The sequence below is a fragment of the Pinus tabuliformis genome, chromosome 1_1, assembly GCF_031772625.1.
Source record: "Pinus tabuliformis cultivar Carrire ecotype Pingquan chromosome 1_1, CPIR1, whole genome shotgun sequence".
Classification (NCBI taxonomy): Eukaryota; Viridiplantae; Streptophyta; class Pinopsida; order Pinales; family Pinaceae; genus Pinus; species Pinus tabuliformis.
In genome coordinates this window covers 245,085,129-245,100,382 of record NC_142297.1, presented here as the reverse complement: position 1 = coordinate 245,100,382, position 15,254 = coordinate 245,085,129, and the positions used below count along the sequence as shown (strand labels likewise).

The window sequence follows — 15,254 nt, the reverse complement described above, 5'->3', positions numbered from 1 at the left end:
ATTTTTTTCTGGGTTTTTTCTAGAGTTTTTGGGCTACCATTTTTTACCTGGAAGCCTCTCGAAATTTTGTTGCTGTCTCTTGCTCCATTTTTCCATCCTTTTTGCTGTGCTTTTACTTTGGAAAAATTTCGAAATTCATTTTGCTGCCTGCGTTTTTAATTTTTTTTCATAAACCAAAATTTTAAAACATTTTAAAATCTAAAAAATTAAAAATTTGGTCTTTGATTACGAATGAAATAAATCAAAAGAATTTAAACTTTCACATATAAAAAATTAATTTCTTTATGTGGCGTAGGGCCCATAACAATTTTAAATTTAATTAAGTTCTTTTGATTTTTATTTTTGGTCACATTAAAAAAAACATTTTCCACATTAAACTTTGCTTCATAAGCTTAGCACAATAAAATTTCACTTAAGGGATAATTAAAATTCTAATCTAAATAGCCTTGGTGTCTTTTTGTGTTAAGTGTAACATTTTAAGTGTAGAATTTTGTGGTATTGAGTTGTCTATTGTCAAACACGATTAATGTTTCAGAATCATATCTAAAGATTGACTATAGGAGAAAGATATTTTTTTCTAGATCTGGGTCATTGAAGAAAATCATTTTAATTCTAGAATCGTATATTACTTATCCTTTAAGTTTCATAATTCTTCATGGTATTTAATTGCTATAATATCTTGCATGCTAAAGTTTTGAGCATTTTACAGTTAATCGTTCATAATCGTCGCTTTCATCACATTTATAAATTGCTCTGGATAACTTGTTTTCATTTAGTTTATGGTTAATTAAATATTAAGGCACTGTTCTAAAATCATTTTATCTTGTGGATGTGTCTTATTTTATTAATATCTATCCATTTTGGTTAACCAAGACTTGTTTACATTCATCAAATTGTTCATCTTTAAGTCTCCTAGAGCCTGTGTTCCACAGGGTATCACCTTTCATTCACCTTAGGGACTACCCCTATTGACTTGTCTAGGATAGAGTCTAAATGGAGTGAGTAAAGATTAGAGTGACAACTCTTACTTTAAGCATTGTCGCGACGCGTAAACACTTTGTGCGACAACACACAATAATAAGCTCTAAAAGCTTCTGGGATAAATTGAAATTTCTAATATTGCTTCATTGGGATAATTCTTTTAAGTGCTTCGTTTAATTGCTCTTCTCATCTTGTGTTGAATATCACTATAAGTGTTATGATTTCAAGTAATTTATTCTTGTTGGAGCGAACAATCACTCACATCTTGTATCTTCATTCTAGGTTAGAGGTGCATTTCTAAAATATACCTTCAAGCATAAGCTTGGTTGTAAGAAAGATAGGACCGCCTTCTTCACACAATTTGTGAGGTCTAGACACTAATGGTCCAAACTTGGATAAACAGTGATATGTAATTTTTTTTTAAACATTTGGTAAATACTCATAAAAACTCCAGAAGTTGAAAGTTGGAACCAATTGGGTCATTTTATTAATCCAATGGAGCAAGTATAATAGTACGAAGAAGTGCATCTGAGCTTGCCTTAATGGAAAGCGTGACAAAACCCAGGTGATAAAATAATAATCTCAAGTGTTGATAACAAATGCTCCAATGATGCTCTATGCTGCCCAGGAAACTACACTGCTAGCTAGAAAGCAACTGCTAGAAACCCCACCTTTGGTGCCCAGAAAATGCTGCAAAATTAACCTTAAGCTCTCCACCAAAAACCCAGAAAGGGTTTGATCTATCTTCAAGCCAAAGTCGAACCCACAAAACGCTGCAAATTTCCTAGCTAACTAGCAATTCGCCATGTTATAAGAATGAGGATTTCATACCCGAAAATCACCCGGAAAATTCTAAAATTTTAACCACAAATGCCTCTCGCAAAACCCAGAAAAACCTAGAAATGGTTTGGCCAGATTTTAACCTTCCAAAATCGACCCCCAAAAGGCCCTATGCCCTCCAAAACTGCTGAAGCACACTGCTTGTCAATACACCAAAAAATCCTCCTCAAATACTTTGGAAAAGTAGCAATCACCTCCATTAATGCTTTCCTTATCTCTCCTGACAAGGATCACCCTTTGTGGTTGAGTCTCCACCTCCCACATGTGCACAATCTCTTCCTTTTGCGCTGGCCCAGGAAGTGTGAAATCCGTACTAAATGATAGCTCTCTCCTCCAGCCCAAAAGCTCACCCAAATGGCAGCAAATCACCAGAGCTTCTCTCCTAGAATTTCTCCTGGCAAAAGCTCCCTTGGAGAATGTCAAAATCACAACTCAGTTTCTCCTACTGCGTCTTCCAGAAATACACACCACCTGGAGACACTGAATACAAATGTTGGAAACCAAACTGAAAATCACCTCCGAAAGATTATGGATGAACCTCTCTAGGGTGACACTCAAAGTCCCTCGAAGAAGGGGTGAGTTCTCCATTTGGAAAGCTCTTTGCTAAAAAGCAAGTGTCCCGGCTAAGCAGCGTGAGAAACTAAGAAGAAATTCAATGTGCCAAAGATGAATGAATTGAGGAGACCTGCCTTCCTTATATAGATTTTGTGGAGCACTTTTCCCTCCAAGTTTACCTTCATTGCGGGCCCTCACTTAACCACCTCCATGCCAACCGAACTAGGGATTGCGTATTTCCCTAGTGTGGGTGGCCCCCATGTGTAATTTAACCACAACAAAATAACTTCTCCTAAGTCTAATCTCCTAATTAAAATCGAATGGGCTCCACTATCTCCAAAATTGGCGTCAATATGCAATAATTAATCTTTTTCCAAATTAATTTAGGAAGGGACACCTCCTGTCCCAAATGTTGCTTGTCCGCAAGCAACTTCAACGCTGGATGCTCAAGTATGTGCTCGCCCTCCCAAGTAGCATCCTCATCCGGCAAGCTCCTCCAATGCACCAAAAATTGCTTGTCCTCAAGCAGTCCTTGAACAAGTGGCCTCTCTAACTGTGGATCTCCACTATTGTTGCAAACTTCAACAGGGTCCCAACTATGCTATTGGATCATCCCTGATTGCTGTACTATCCTATAATGAAGGAGTCCCTCGATACCAGGATTCCAAGCCAACCTGATCAATGTGGAGCACCCCTTGCTCCACTCACTATCCTGCCAGATAGGGGCGTTAGAACCCCTCTGTCTACTGCCAATAAGTAGAGCATCCTGACGATGTAAAACTCCGTCCAAATCCTCATGAAGCTGCCCTACCGAATAGTCCACCCCATGCACTCTAATTGTGGGCCCCTGAAGATACAACTCAATCCCCATGCCAATGAAGCCTCTCCTGCATGAGCTCTTCTTGAAATCCTCTTGTTGGCCATCCTGCCATGTTGGTGAAGTCTCCCATGCCAATATCGAATCACGAAAACCTGGTGAAAAATTTGGATGACCCTGTCCTATAGAGACCAACTCACCCCTATGGGTCACTGAATCGCTAAGTATTTTGATGTTAGGGCCCCTTGCCCAGTGTAGCAAGAAACCATCTTGTTGACCCTGTGACACCTTGGTCATCACTAATTGTCTAGCGCGCTCGTACCATAACCTCCTCTTGCATAAGTCTCGGCCTCAATCTATGCGATGATCGAGGTTAGGCCCAACCTGCCAAAGCGCCTCAATAGTGCCAACACCTATCGCCCCATGGTTGGCCCCAATCCTGAGTAACAATCTGCCTCGCCCTATGGTGAGGGCTTTTGTGACTCCCCATGTGTTTGCCTGTTATTCTGACCAAGGCTCACTAAGGATTGGAGTATCCCACCAATCCGCTGGATCCCTGGATCCCATAACCATACTAGAGGTACACAACCCCAAATCCTCTCTGCCTACTGCTATGTTGTGCTGCTAGCTATTGGAACCGCTTTGTGCCCCGTCTCTGTCTCTTGTAGGTATCCAATAGGTAGACATCGAGCATCAAGAAACTGTGCCATCAATATCCAGCTTCTCTGTGCCTGCCAAATCACACAATGAGATCTGCTATCCCAACTCCTGATGATGTGTCCAGGTATTGTCTGAAGCCTAAGAATCATCTCGCCAATAAGGACTACTATCCTCCGCTTCTTATGCTCCCCTAATGCCTCGAGTTGTCCAACTGAAAAAGCACCATGTAACTCTCTCTCGGTCACCTCCCCAAGTGTGAGCCTAGGGGTGGAACATATGCTACCTAAACAATCAACCATGCCATCCCTAAGCCTGTATTCGTCAACTTGTGCACCTACCAAATGTCTCAATTGGAGAGTCTCCTCCCGACTCATGACACGTGGTGTCTCATCTAATTGCCTAGGGTGAGCCCCACATGCCATGCTACTTGAATGGAGAATGTTAAAGGGAAAAAGCCAAACCCTCTGCGGCTGTAAGAAACACTAGAGGATGATGGGATGGTATGTCCCAAAGAGTATGATCAAGAGTCTGTTAGAATTCTCAAGAGTAATCCTACAAAAAACTCTCTTTGCCTCAGATCTGCTGATAACCCCTTTGAGGCCCTGCCTCCACTAAACATGGTGTCCCTAGATGCTCAACAATGTCCTCATTAATCCTAAGTGAGTTGCGTCCAATGGTACACCTACTATCCCTGTCCATAAGTCTCCTTGGAGGCAATGCTCCAAGAGGTCGCTGCGCCGCATCATGTGTCACTGCATACCACAAAGTACCACCGCACTCCTCGACATGCCACTGTATGCCGTAATCTATCCTTATACACCACTGGATATCCCCGGCTATGGCTATACCATCCTATGTCCTGCCTGTGTCATTGCACCTGTCACTCCCTGCATGTCCTCAATGCGATGCGAGTCAGTCGTCCTACCCCACAGTATAAACCGACATGTTGTGGTATACCACCATGCATCTCCATGCTCCTTAGCATGACATTGCTCCTTGCTGCATAACCCTGCACACCACTGGGTGCTCTAGCCTAGAATTGGTCTGTATGCATCAGGCCACATCCCTCTATATAACATTGGATGCTACGACCTAACTCTGTGCAGTCTTGTGTACCACTGCCTACTGTCATACCACTCTGTAACATATGCTATCCCGCATGTGCCAAAGTGTCCGCCACTTTGCTAGTGACCCCACCATGACATGCGCCATGTCCCCCCGTCCATCCTGGTAGACCTGAGCACCCTAACTCCACTCCTACTAGAGGGGATATCTCTGTCGTGTCGATCCTCATTGACCCTTGAGTCCTAAACCTCAATGGGAGAATATTGTCTCCATACAATATCCAATCCAGTGGCCTACCCTTGCCACCTCCTCCAACCAGCTCCTGCTAGAGAATGCTAATCATCCTGTGCCCCCATGTGCAACAAACATGCAAAAACAACCAATGGATTTTGCTCACAAACCACCTAGCCACTAGTGTCGAATGGAACTCCCCTAAGGAATGCATGCGCTCAGGCACTGGGTTGACTACCTTATCAATGCCATAGCCATCTTGCATGTCTGATATTAAATAGGAAGGCCCGCCTGGATCCCAATGCCAACTTGGGCCTCTAGTACCCTCGATGTCTAAGAGATCCCATTGAGCTTCACTCTGGACTACGACCATCTCCATGAGTCTAGCCCACTCCATCGGGTACTAACTTAGAATCTCTCGCCATCCAGCCCCAAGAGAGGGATCAAATGCACAAACTCCAACACATAGAACAAACCCTCCATCCTGCGAGTGTTGCGCCCTGCGCAACTCATGTTGCCTTAACTCACCATCAGGGTCAACACATAAAATTTGTCAGGGGGTCTTTGCATCTCTCTCTCTTCGTGGCGCAAAGGTAGTCTGGCAATGTCGCTAGCCCCATCTATATAAGCCTAGAGAGAGCTACTATTTGGAAGTACTGCAACTCTATTGACGGTGTATGCATCTATCTGGTCTAAGTTAGTGATTAGCCCCAAAGAACATTGCTTGTCCTCCTTGTAAAAATTCCATAAACCGGAATCCCTACTGCAGCAACTGATGATATTACTCCTATTTGTTAAATTCCTTTAAACAAATTACTTGCAGTTTCCTATGGAAAATATCGTAATACATACACTACAACCTTCACTTAATTAAATTATAAGCGGAAACAAGAGACTGAGCAAGAAAGAAAATACAACACAATAGACACTGTTATTTTTGGACAAATGTCCCCAGAAAACCCAATGCGGGAAAACCAGTGCAACAGTTCTGAGGGTTTATTATTATTAAGCAATAGAAAATTTTGAATACATCTCTGAATACCTCTCAGGTTATTCAATTATAGAGAGAGAAATACTGGCAGAAAGATTTGTGAGATTACCTCACACTATCACTGGAAATCCTGGTTGATCCAGACCCATAATGATTGCCCCTGACTTTTCTGGCTGCCTCTGCGCAGTATCTGTGTCAGCCTAGCGTCAAGCTCTCTGGGAAAACCTCAATCCTCTAGTTGGTTGATTAGTTGCCCTGGAGATTCGATTTCTGCCTCTCGGTCTTGTTGACCACTACATGTCAACTTCCCATAGCAGTACACCCCCTTTTCTTCGCAAAAGGGATAGCACTTGATTGATGTGTCCGTGCCATTCGACAGTCATCGTCGACTTGATCAATTTATGTTGTAAACCCAATCTGCATGTGTGAATTGTAAATAATCTTAGCAGAGTTGAGTCATGTATGTAAATTGCCTAGGTGGACCTAATTTTCTAGTGATAATCTACGTTTCGGAAGGTTTTTTGTCTCATCGATCCATGATCGGTAGAGTTTTCCTTCAGCCTAACCCCAAAGCCAAAATGAATTTTGTCATTATAATCTTAGAGGAATCCTAGTGTGTTGATCTGCTAGATTATATTTGGTCGCAGAACTGGGTGGTCTATGAGGGTCTATGTCAAATGTGTTTTCCCCTTTGAGATGTAAAATTGTAAAAGTCATGATGTAAAGTGTCTTGGGGGTTAGAAAATGTTTTAATCCCCTCATAAGTCCTAAGTCCTAGGTCCTAGGTGATTTTTCCAAAGGCTAAGTTCGAGGATCCAAAAATAAAAATTAAAAAATTAAAAAAATTAATTAATTAAAAAATAGATAAAAATAATAATAAAATTTAAAAATTTAAAAAATAATTAAAAAATAAAAAATAAAATAAAATAAAATTTTAAAAATAAATAAAAAATTAAAAAATAATAAAATAATAATAAGTCAAATTTTTGAGTAAATAAATGCAAAATTTGAATTTTTTAATATATTAAAATGCATTTAAAAATTCGACGGATGAGATTAAAAGAAATCTTGATCCTCATCGACGGTCGAGATTAGTTTGACATGGATCACTCAAACTAGCTGTTGGGAATTTTTCCTTTAAATAGGGTGCTAGGGGTCATTTGAGATGAGATTAGATCTGAGAGTTTGGTGCTAAGGAAAGCTCTCTTGTAGTCATTTTTTGCGCAATAAAGAAAGACTTTGGGGTTAAAAATCTTGCTGGTGTTACTCTTCTGTAAATGCTGTAAGATTATTTTATTTTTCTGCATAATTTTATTTTCAGCCATTGATGATAGCGTAATGAAGATTGGTCTAGGCACAGGTATCTTGTCTGATCTCTGGGGTTTGAATGATAGTTTAGGTTTTGAAATATAATGGCAGGTATCTCCATTTGATCTGGGTTTCACTATTGTTTTCTCCCTCTATGTTAATGGTTGATTTTAGGCTGTGCAGGAAAACTTAGTTTTGAGTTTATCGGGCGTTAGGGGAAGTTCTCTGCTGAACTAGCCAACTCCCGAATTGCATTTTCTGAAAGAGCCCAGCTAGTTTTAATTCTGGGCTTATCATCTGACATTTTTTTTATGAATGCATGCAGGGTTTTCTGAAGTATCTCACATTAAATTTAAATTCTGAAAATATTACTGTGAATTATTGACAAATCTGGCTGCTTAAGAGTCAAAAATCTATAAATATTGTAAATTATTTAACTGGTTTTAGTTTTTTTTTTAGTTTTGTTTCTTGCACATTTTACTTCTGGGTTTCTGTTTTTGCCATTGCAGGTTGCAGGACTGAAGAGGAGATTTCTGTTTGAAGCCAGATCTAGGCCCTAGAGGGTAAGATCTGGCTTCAGCATCATTTTTGCAGAGATATTAACGGATTTTCAAATTTTCCGAAGGAATTTGAGGGTTTATCAAAGCAGTTTTGCTGACCGAGGGTTTCAATTTCAGTTGCTTTCAGATTTGGAAGTCTTTGAGAGGGTTTCGTTTTTATTTGCAGGAAAAAAAATTTGAAATTTTTTTATTGTTGTGAACTGGGTAAAACCCTTTTTGCCTCACCATCTCCAGATTTGTTACCATCTGCATCGATTCACTTGCTCCCCCTCAAGTGCTGTCTTGCCATCACAAATTCACTTTTTCTCTGCGTCCAACTTGCGTCCTTGTCTCTCTGGCATTGTTACACTGGCCATTCTTTCCCTGGCCCACAGCTCCTTCTCTTCAGGCCTTTTCTCCCTTACCTGTTACGTATTTCATCCATTGTGCTGCCCACGCAGCTCAGAAACCTCACGCTGTTAGCTCCACACCTGCAAACAATAAAAATAAAAAATAAAAACATTGAAAACCACGCAGCCCTTCACTGCCATTGCTCCAGTCGTTTATCAAATCCCACAGCTATATCCGCTCATCGCCCAGCATATTCCAACAGCAGCTTCTCTTTCACGTTATTCCTCCAGCATTCGTTTTTCCCTACGCTGCTTCTCTCACCGTGTCAGCTACACGCTGCCTCCGCCCATTCTCATTACCTGCAAAAAACGCCTGATCTCTTCCTGTGTGATCTCCCTCAGTTTCCTCGCGTTCTCCTCCGCCAACTCCCTCTACCTGCAACCTATCCACAAGCAACATTTCACGCAGCCTCCCTCCGTCGTCCAGTTGCTCAAGCTCCTCAAACCTTCATCCGCAATTCTCCATACGTCGGCCATCAACCTGCACACACCCACGCACAAAAAAAAACAGTGAAATGAGACAGCGTAGGTGAGATTATTCGATTTTTGCATGACGAGTTGGGGTTTTTTTCCCTTCTTCTCTTTTTTTTTAATATGCGTAGGCAGTAAGGCATAAGTTAAAATTCGATTTTTTGGTTTTGAATTGCATAAAGTTTAACGTAGGTAGTATTTAGGGTTTTAGTTTCATTTAAATTTTGTTTATTTTGAAAAATTAAAAAAATATGTATGTTTTTGTATAGTTTGTTTTAGCTTTTTAGACTTAGTTCATTTCATTTTTTTTGTCTTATTTAAATTTTTTAATAACAGTTGAATTTTTTTTTTTTTTCCTTCTTTATGTTACTTAGCATAGTTTAAGTTTAGATTTACTTTTTCTAGATGTTGGTCCATTTTATGATTAGGATTGATTTTCATTTTTTATTTTCTTTTTTACTTAGGCTTTAGTTTTTTTAAATTAGATATATTCAGTTTCATTCAAAAAATCATAAAAAAATATTAAAAAAAAAATTGAAAAAGCTTAGCTGAAAATCAGAAATTCATTTTTGGTGTTTTTTTTGTGGTATCTATGTTCCATTTCTCTATGGTTAAATGCGCTTAAAAGTTTATTTAAAGATTAGCTGTTGAAAAGTGGTGAATTTTTTCATGAGCTGGTTAACATTTAAATTTCGTGGTTTAATGCATTCAATCTTTTAGAAATTTAATTGCTGGATCATTATTAAAGCGTTGAATTTATTGAATAGCTTATATCGCTTGGGATATTTGATGATAAATGATTGTTTTACATGGTTTATACTTTTGCAACATTTAACAAATAATCATTTAATCATTAACTCCATAAGGCACTGGTCTATTAACTTAATAAAATCAAATAAGTGCTTGTTTTCCCTCGTGTCTCCCAACCCAACTGATCCACAGTTGGTCATCCATTGTCCCATAGGGTCTACCGCCCTTAGCCATGGGAGACAGGCTTGAATGGAGAGATCGGGGATCAGGGTGATAGCCCCCGGTCTGAGCGTTGTCGTGACAATCTGTGCGACAACAGGTCTCACACCCCGGCTCCCAGCTTCTGAAACTCAAATTCCCTCTGCAAATTTCGGACTCCCTCTTGGCTTCTGTGCTGCCTTTGCGTGGCTCTACGTCAGCCCCTCCGGCTCAGCACTGCCACTGCTGGATTACTCTCTGCCTCTCTCTGCTGTTGATTCTCTAGCTGAGAAAATCTCTCTTTCTGGATGTTATCCCTGCCCCTTAACTGCAAGAAATCTCCTCAACCAAACTTCGCCCTGAGAACTTCTCACTTTAGAAATTCGATCTCGTGATCTCTCAATGTGTTTTCCAAATGACCCTCAAGCCCCTTCTTATATCTTTCTGTTGGACAACCAACGACCTAGATTAACTCCTAATCAAAGACTCATATCGTTTTTGCTTGATCTTCGTCTTCTTTTAGAAGTTACACCCACAATTAGATTAATACCCATTAATATTTTTAATTTCCTAAGTTTAACTTAGTGACCCATTAAAAATATTAATTATTTTAATAAAAAAATTTCTGGGTGGAATTTCCCAAAATACTTTCTGGGTTCTTTGGAATACATGTGCCCAAGCCTCCCAGCAAAATTTGAGGCCTAGAGCACATCCGATACTACCCCAAATCAACACTCCTCTATCATGGGCTTAACGTGAGTCACAAACTGCCCCTCCATGACTAGCTCATGCCCCTCTATGTGCTCTCCATATTGTTGTAAGTGACTGTCATCCCGCAACTCTATCGTACATCTGGGTGCCTCTATACCTATTGGCTCATCATCAAGGGCGGTGATGTCTCTCGACACCTCATCATCCTGTCATGCGTTGCTATCTCTTAAAAACTCGATCAAGACCCTGGATACCTCAACAATGGATGTCACCTCCTCAACGATGGACATGTCTGTGTCTCCTGGTGCCTCGTCAATGGATGGCCCTATGGGTGTATGCTCTACTCTCTCCCCTAAGGTATCAACTGGTGCTATCAAAGAGGCCTCCAACAATGGTGACTCCTGTGCCACACTAGTTATACCAATGTGCTCCTCCCACTCCCGTGTGACCACTGCCTCATGCTCAATCTCCTCCTTAGGCCTTTCATATCTAAAGCCAGGTCTTCACCAACAGAAGCGCCTCCTAGTCTCAACCTTTAATTGTTCCTGTCCTGTCTGCTCCTTTCGAGGAGATCTAGTGTCCTGAGTCTTTCGATTTACCCCACATGGTGTAGATGACTGCACCCCGACAGTCTTTGTACCTCTAGTGTCTCTGCTGTAAGGATGAGGATGGGTTTGGTCTGTCACCTTCCTCAACTGGGCCAACCTCTCATTGTCCCAATGGATTCCACCCTAGAATTTCTGCACACTAAATTTCTCTTGAGCAATGGGTTTGTCGATGGTTTCACCCATTACTGTGCCTACATACCCCAACCTTCCATGATCTTACTAATTACCCATAGTTGGGCCAAGATCATGCTTTGATACCACTATAATGTTCCGAACTTGGATAAATAGTGATATGTAAAGAAAAAACAAATACAACACCATAAATTTTAAACATTTAGCAAATACTCATACAAACTCCAGAAGTAAGAACCAGCTAGGCCATTTTATTAATCCAATGGAGCAAGTACAATAGTATGAAGAAGTGCATCTGGGCTTGCCTCAATGGCAAGCATGACAAAACCCAGGTGATAAAACTAATCTCAAATGCTGATAACACTGCTCCAATGATGCTCTGCGCTGCCTAGGAAACTACGCTGCTAGCTGGAAAGGAACTGCTAGAAACCCCACCTTTGGTGTTCAGAAATTGTTGCAAAATTAACCTTAATCTCTCCACCAAAAACACAGGAAAACCCAAAAAGGGTTTGATCTATCTCCAAGCCAAAGTTGAACCCACAAAATGGTGCAAATTTCCTAGCTAACTAGCAATTTGCCATGTTATAATAATGAGGATTTCATATTGGAAAATCACTCAGAAAATTCTGAAATTTTAACCACAAAATCCTCTTGCAAAACCTAGAAAACCCAAAAATGGTTTGGCTGGATTTTGACCTTCCAAAATCGACCCCCAAAAGGCCCTACGCCCTCCAAACCTACTGAAGCACACTACCTGTCAATACACCAGCAAAATCCTCCTCAAACACTCTGGAAAAGTAGCAATCACCTCCACTAATGCTTTCCTTATCTCTCCCGACAAGGATCAGCCTCAATGGTTGAGTCTCCACCTCCCACATGTGCCCAATCTCTTCCTTCTGCATTGGCCCAGGAAGTGTGAAATCCCCACTGAATGATAGCTCTCTCGTCCAGCCCAAAATGTCACCCAAATGGCAACAAATCACCAAAGCTTCTCTCCCGGAATTTCTCCTGGCAAAAGCTCCACTAGAGAATGTCAAAATCACAACTCGATTTCTCCTACTGCGTCCTCCCGAAATACGCACCACCTGGAGACATTGAATACAAATGATAGAAAGCACACTGAAAATCACCTCCGAAAGATTATGGATGAACCTCTCTAGGGTGGCACTCGAAGTCCCCTGAAGAAAAGGTGAGTTCTCCGCTTGGAAAACTCTTTGCTAAACAACAAGTGACCCGACTAAGCAGCTCGAGAAATTGAGAAGAAATTCGATATGCCAAAGATGAATGAAATGAGGAGACCTGCCTTCCTTATATAGATTTTATGGAGCACTTTTCCCTCCAATTTTACCTCCATTGTGGGCTCTCACTTAACCACATCCATGCAAAACTTAACCACTTCCATGCAAACCGAACTAGGGACTGCGTATTTCCCTAGTGTGGGTGGCTCCCATGTGTAATTTAACCACAACAAAATAACTTCTCCTAAGTCTAAACTCCTAATAAAAATTGAATGGGCCCCACTATCTCCAAAATTGGCCCCAAAATGCAATAATTAACCTTGTTCCAAATTAGTTTAGAAAGGGACATGACATAGACCCTCATTTGCAGTTAACACAGTGACCTTGTAGTTCTCTTGTGGGCAATCCCTTGTAGGAATGAAGGCACTTGGGTGGTCAGAACTCTACGTGAGATATCGTTAATGAGGCCTTAGCCTCCTTCCCTTGGAATTCTCTCTACAAATTGCGTTCGAGACTAACCGCAATATAATTAAGGAGAAGGATTCATCTAGACTAGGCATATAATTAAAACCTACCAAGAGCTTGCATCTTACATAGATTTAGGTCCTACACTGCAGTTAGGATAGATTTTGCATCTTGTAGCAACTATTCATTGGGTAACTTGGAATATTAATCCACAATGTGTAAGTGATTAATCCTCAAAGGCATTGGTTTTTAAGTTTTAACTTATGATCTTAAGTTATGTAATCAAATCTTGCTTAATAATCATACTTGTCACCTAATCTCAACCAAGTTGCTAGGCCATTCAGTTCTGTCTCCTTGACTTGTTGGTTCCTAACAAGTGTTGATTATCTCATCCATAGGGACTAGCCCCCTTAGCCTTCATTTAGGAGACAACTTGAATGAAGAGGGCAGGGATCAAAGTGACAGCCCCCGCCCTGAGGATTGTTGCAATTTTGTGTACAATTTGAGTGACAACAAGATCATTCTCCTCCAACAACAAGAGAAGTCTAGTTTTCCAGACTTCAAAATTAGAGGCTCCATCTAACCTGTCCTAATCTGTCAAACCTAATGACGCCATCTCTAAAGTTCTTCGGAAACTGGACAACTAAACCAATTGAATTTGGAGAAGTTCGATCTGGGTTTTATAAACCCTCACTTTCTCTTCCCGTGCCTTGCATTGATTTACTCATGTAAATCATTTGTGTTGATCTGCTCTGATACCGTGTGAAATTTCCTTAATCGTAGTTACCGAAATTTATTCTTCTATCTTAAGCAAATTAATTTTCTTTAGAAAGTAGTCATGACAAATAACAAATAAATCACTACTGCAATTTTGACAAATAATTACAAGAACTGAGAAAATAATTCACACATAAAATATAGACACTGATATTTTTGGATAATAGTCCTTGGAAAAACCCTAATATGGGGAAAACTAGTTTTGTAGATTAATCTTTAGCAAAATTGAGAATTACAATCTACTTGCCTCTTATGGACAAAGATTTGACAAACATTTTTTCTCCACTCCTTGCAAAATAGAATTGGAAATACAAGATCTCATTCTGCAAAACAATTTCGCCCCTCCAAGGCAATTCACACTTCCTCCTACTATGTGCATTGGCTGACTGGAAATTCAAATTCACCTTCCTAGTAACCCTCATTGCCACTGGGAAATTAGTCTTGTGAGTGAATCTTCCTTCAACGACTTGATTGACCAACTCACCCTGCCTTGGAGCATTAGTTCCAACAACTAGCCACTGAAATGAGTCTCCTGCAATTCGCACTGGGTAAATTGGCTATATGCAATCCCTGGTTCAACCTTCTCTCTCTAGAATAATTCAACCTTACTTCTCTCTCCTCAATCTCTCTGCTAAAACCCTTCTGCTGGTGTTTCCCTGCGCCCTTGCTTTCACTGCAACTTGCTATCTCTCAATGATCTCCAAAGCCCCATCAAATTGCTCTTATAATCTCTCGTTGACGAATCAATGACCATGATCTAATCCCAATCGATGGCTAAGATCATCTTGACCACTTTTGATGACTTTATAGAAGTCACGAGAGCAAAATTGATGTATCTAATTTAATTAACCACTTTTCCTAAGTTAAACTTAGGAAAATAATTTATAATTGGCTAATTAATCTAATTAAGGCATTTTCCTTAGAAATTTTTTCCGGGTCTTGGAGATAATTATCCTCCTATGTTCCTTAGCCTCATAGACACCAATAGAGACTAGAACACTTGTTTGAGCTACCCAAAAACTAACACCTTCCTCATTGTTTCCATAGGGTCTTTCCCTTGCTTGGTAATCCTCTCACCGAACCTATTAGATTTTGTGGAAACATACCCATACATTAGTGATCACCCCTACAAATGCAAACTCATAAAACCATGAGTCCACAAGAGAGTTCACCCAAGGCCCTCCAATCTTGTATAGGATGAGAGTAACTCAAAGTGAAACTTCAAGGGACTAGCCATGGTTCTACCAAGACAATGAAATACAAACTCAATGACAAAGACATATGTCTAGGATACCTAATATAGGGCCTCACATGGATGTTACATTGCTTTTGACTTGTGACCTTGGGCTTACAATGGTGATGAATGATGTTACAAAAGTTTTTATGTACCCATTTTGACATGTGGGGGAACAAGTCACTCTTTGACATTGATATAATTTTATTTGATTCCATTTCTAGCTTAGTGCTAGCATTAACATGGAAATGCTTCAAAATTTCTTCTTTACGA

At 40.3% G+C, this 15,254-nt stretch overlaps 1 protein-coding gene across 5 annotated transcripts in view; it reads left to right on the top strand.

The window, feature by feature from the left end:
• The window catches only part of LOC149212441 (putative receptor-like protein kinase At2g21480), a 448,846-nt gene that overhangs the window by 210,479 nt on the left and 223,113 nt on the right, over positions 1 to 15,254 (top strand). The window lies entirely within an intron of this gene.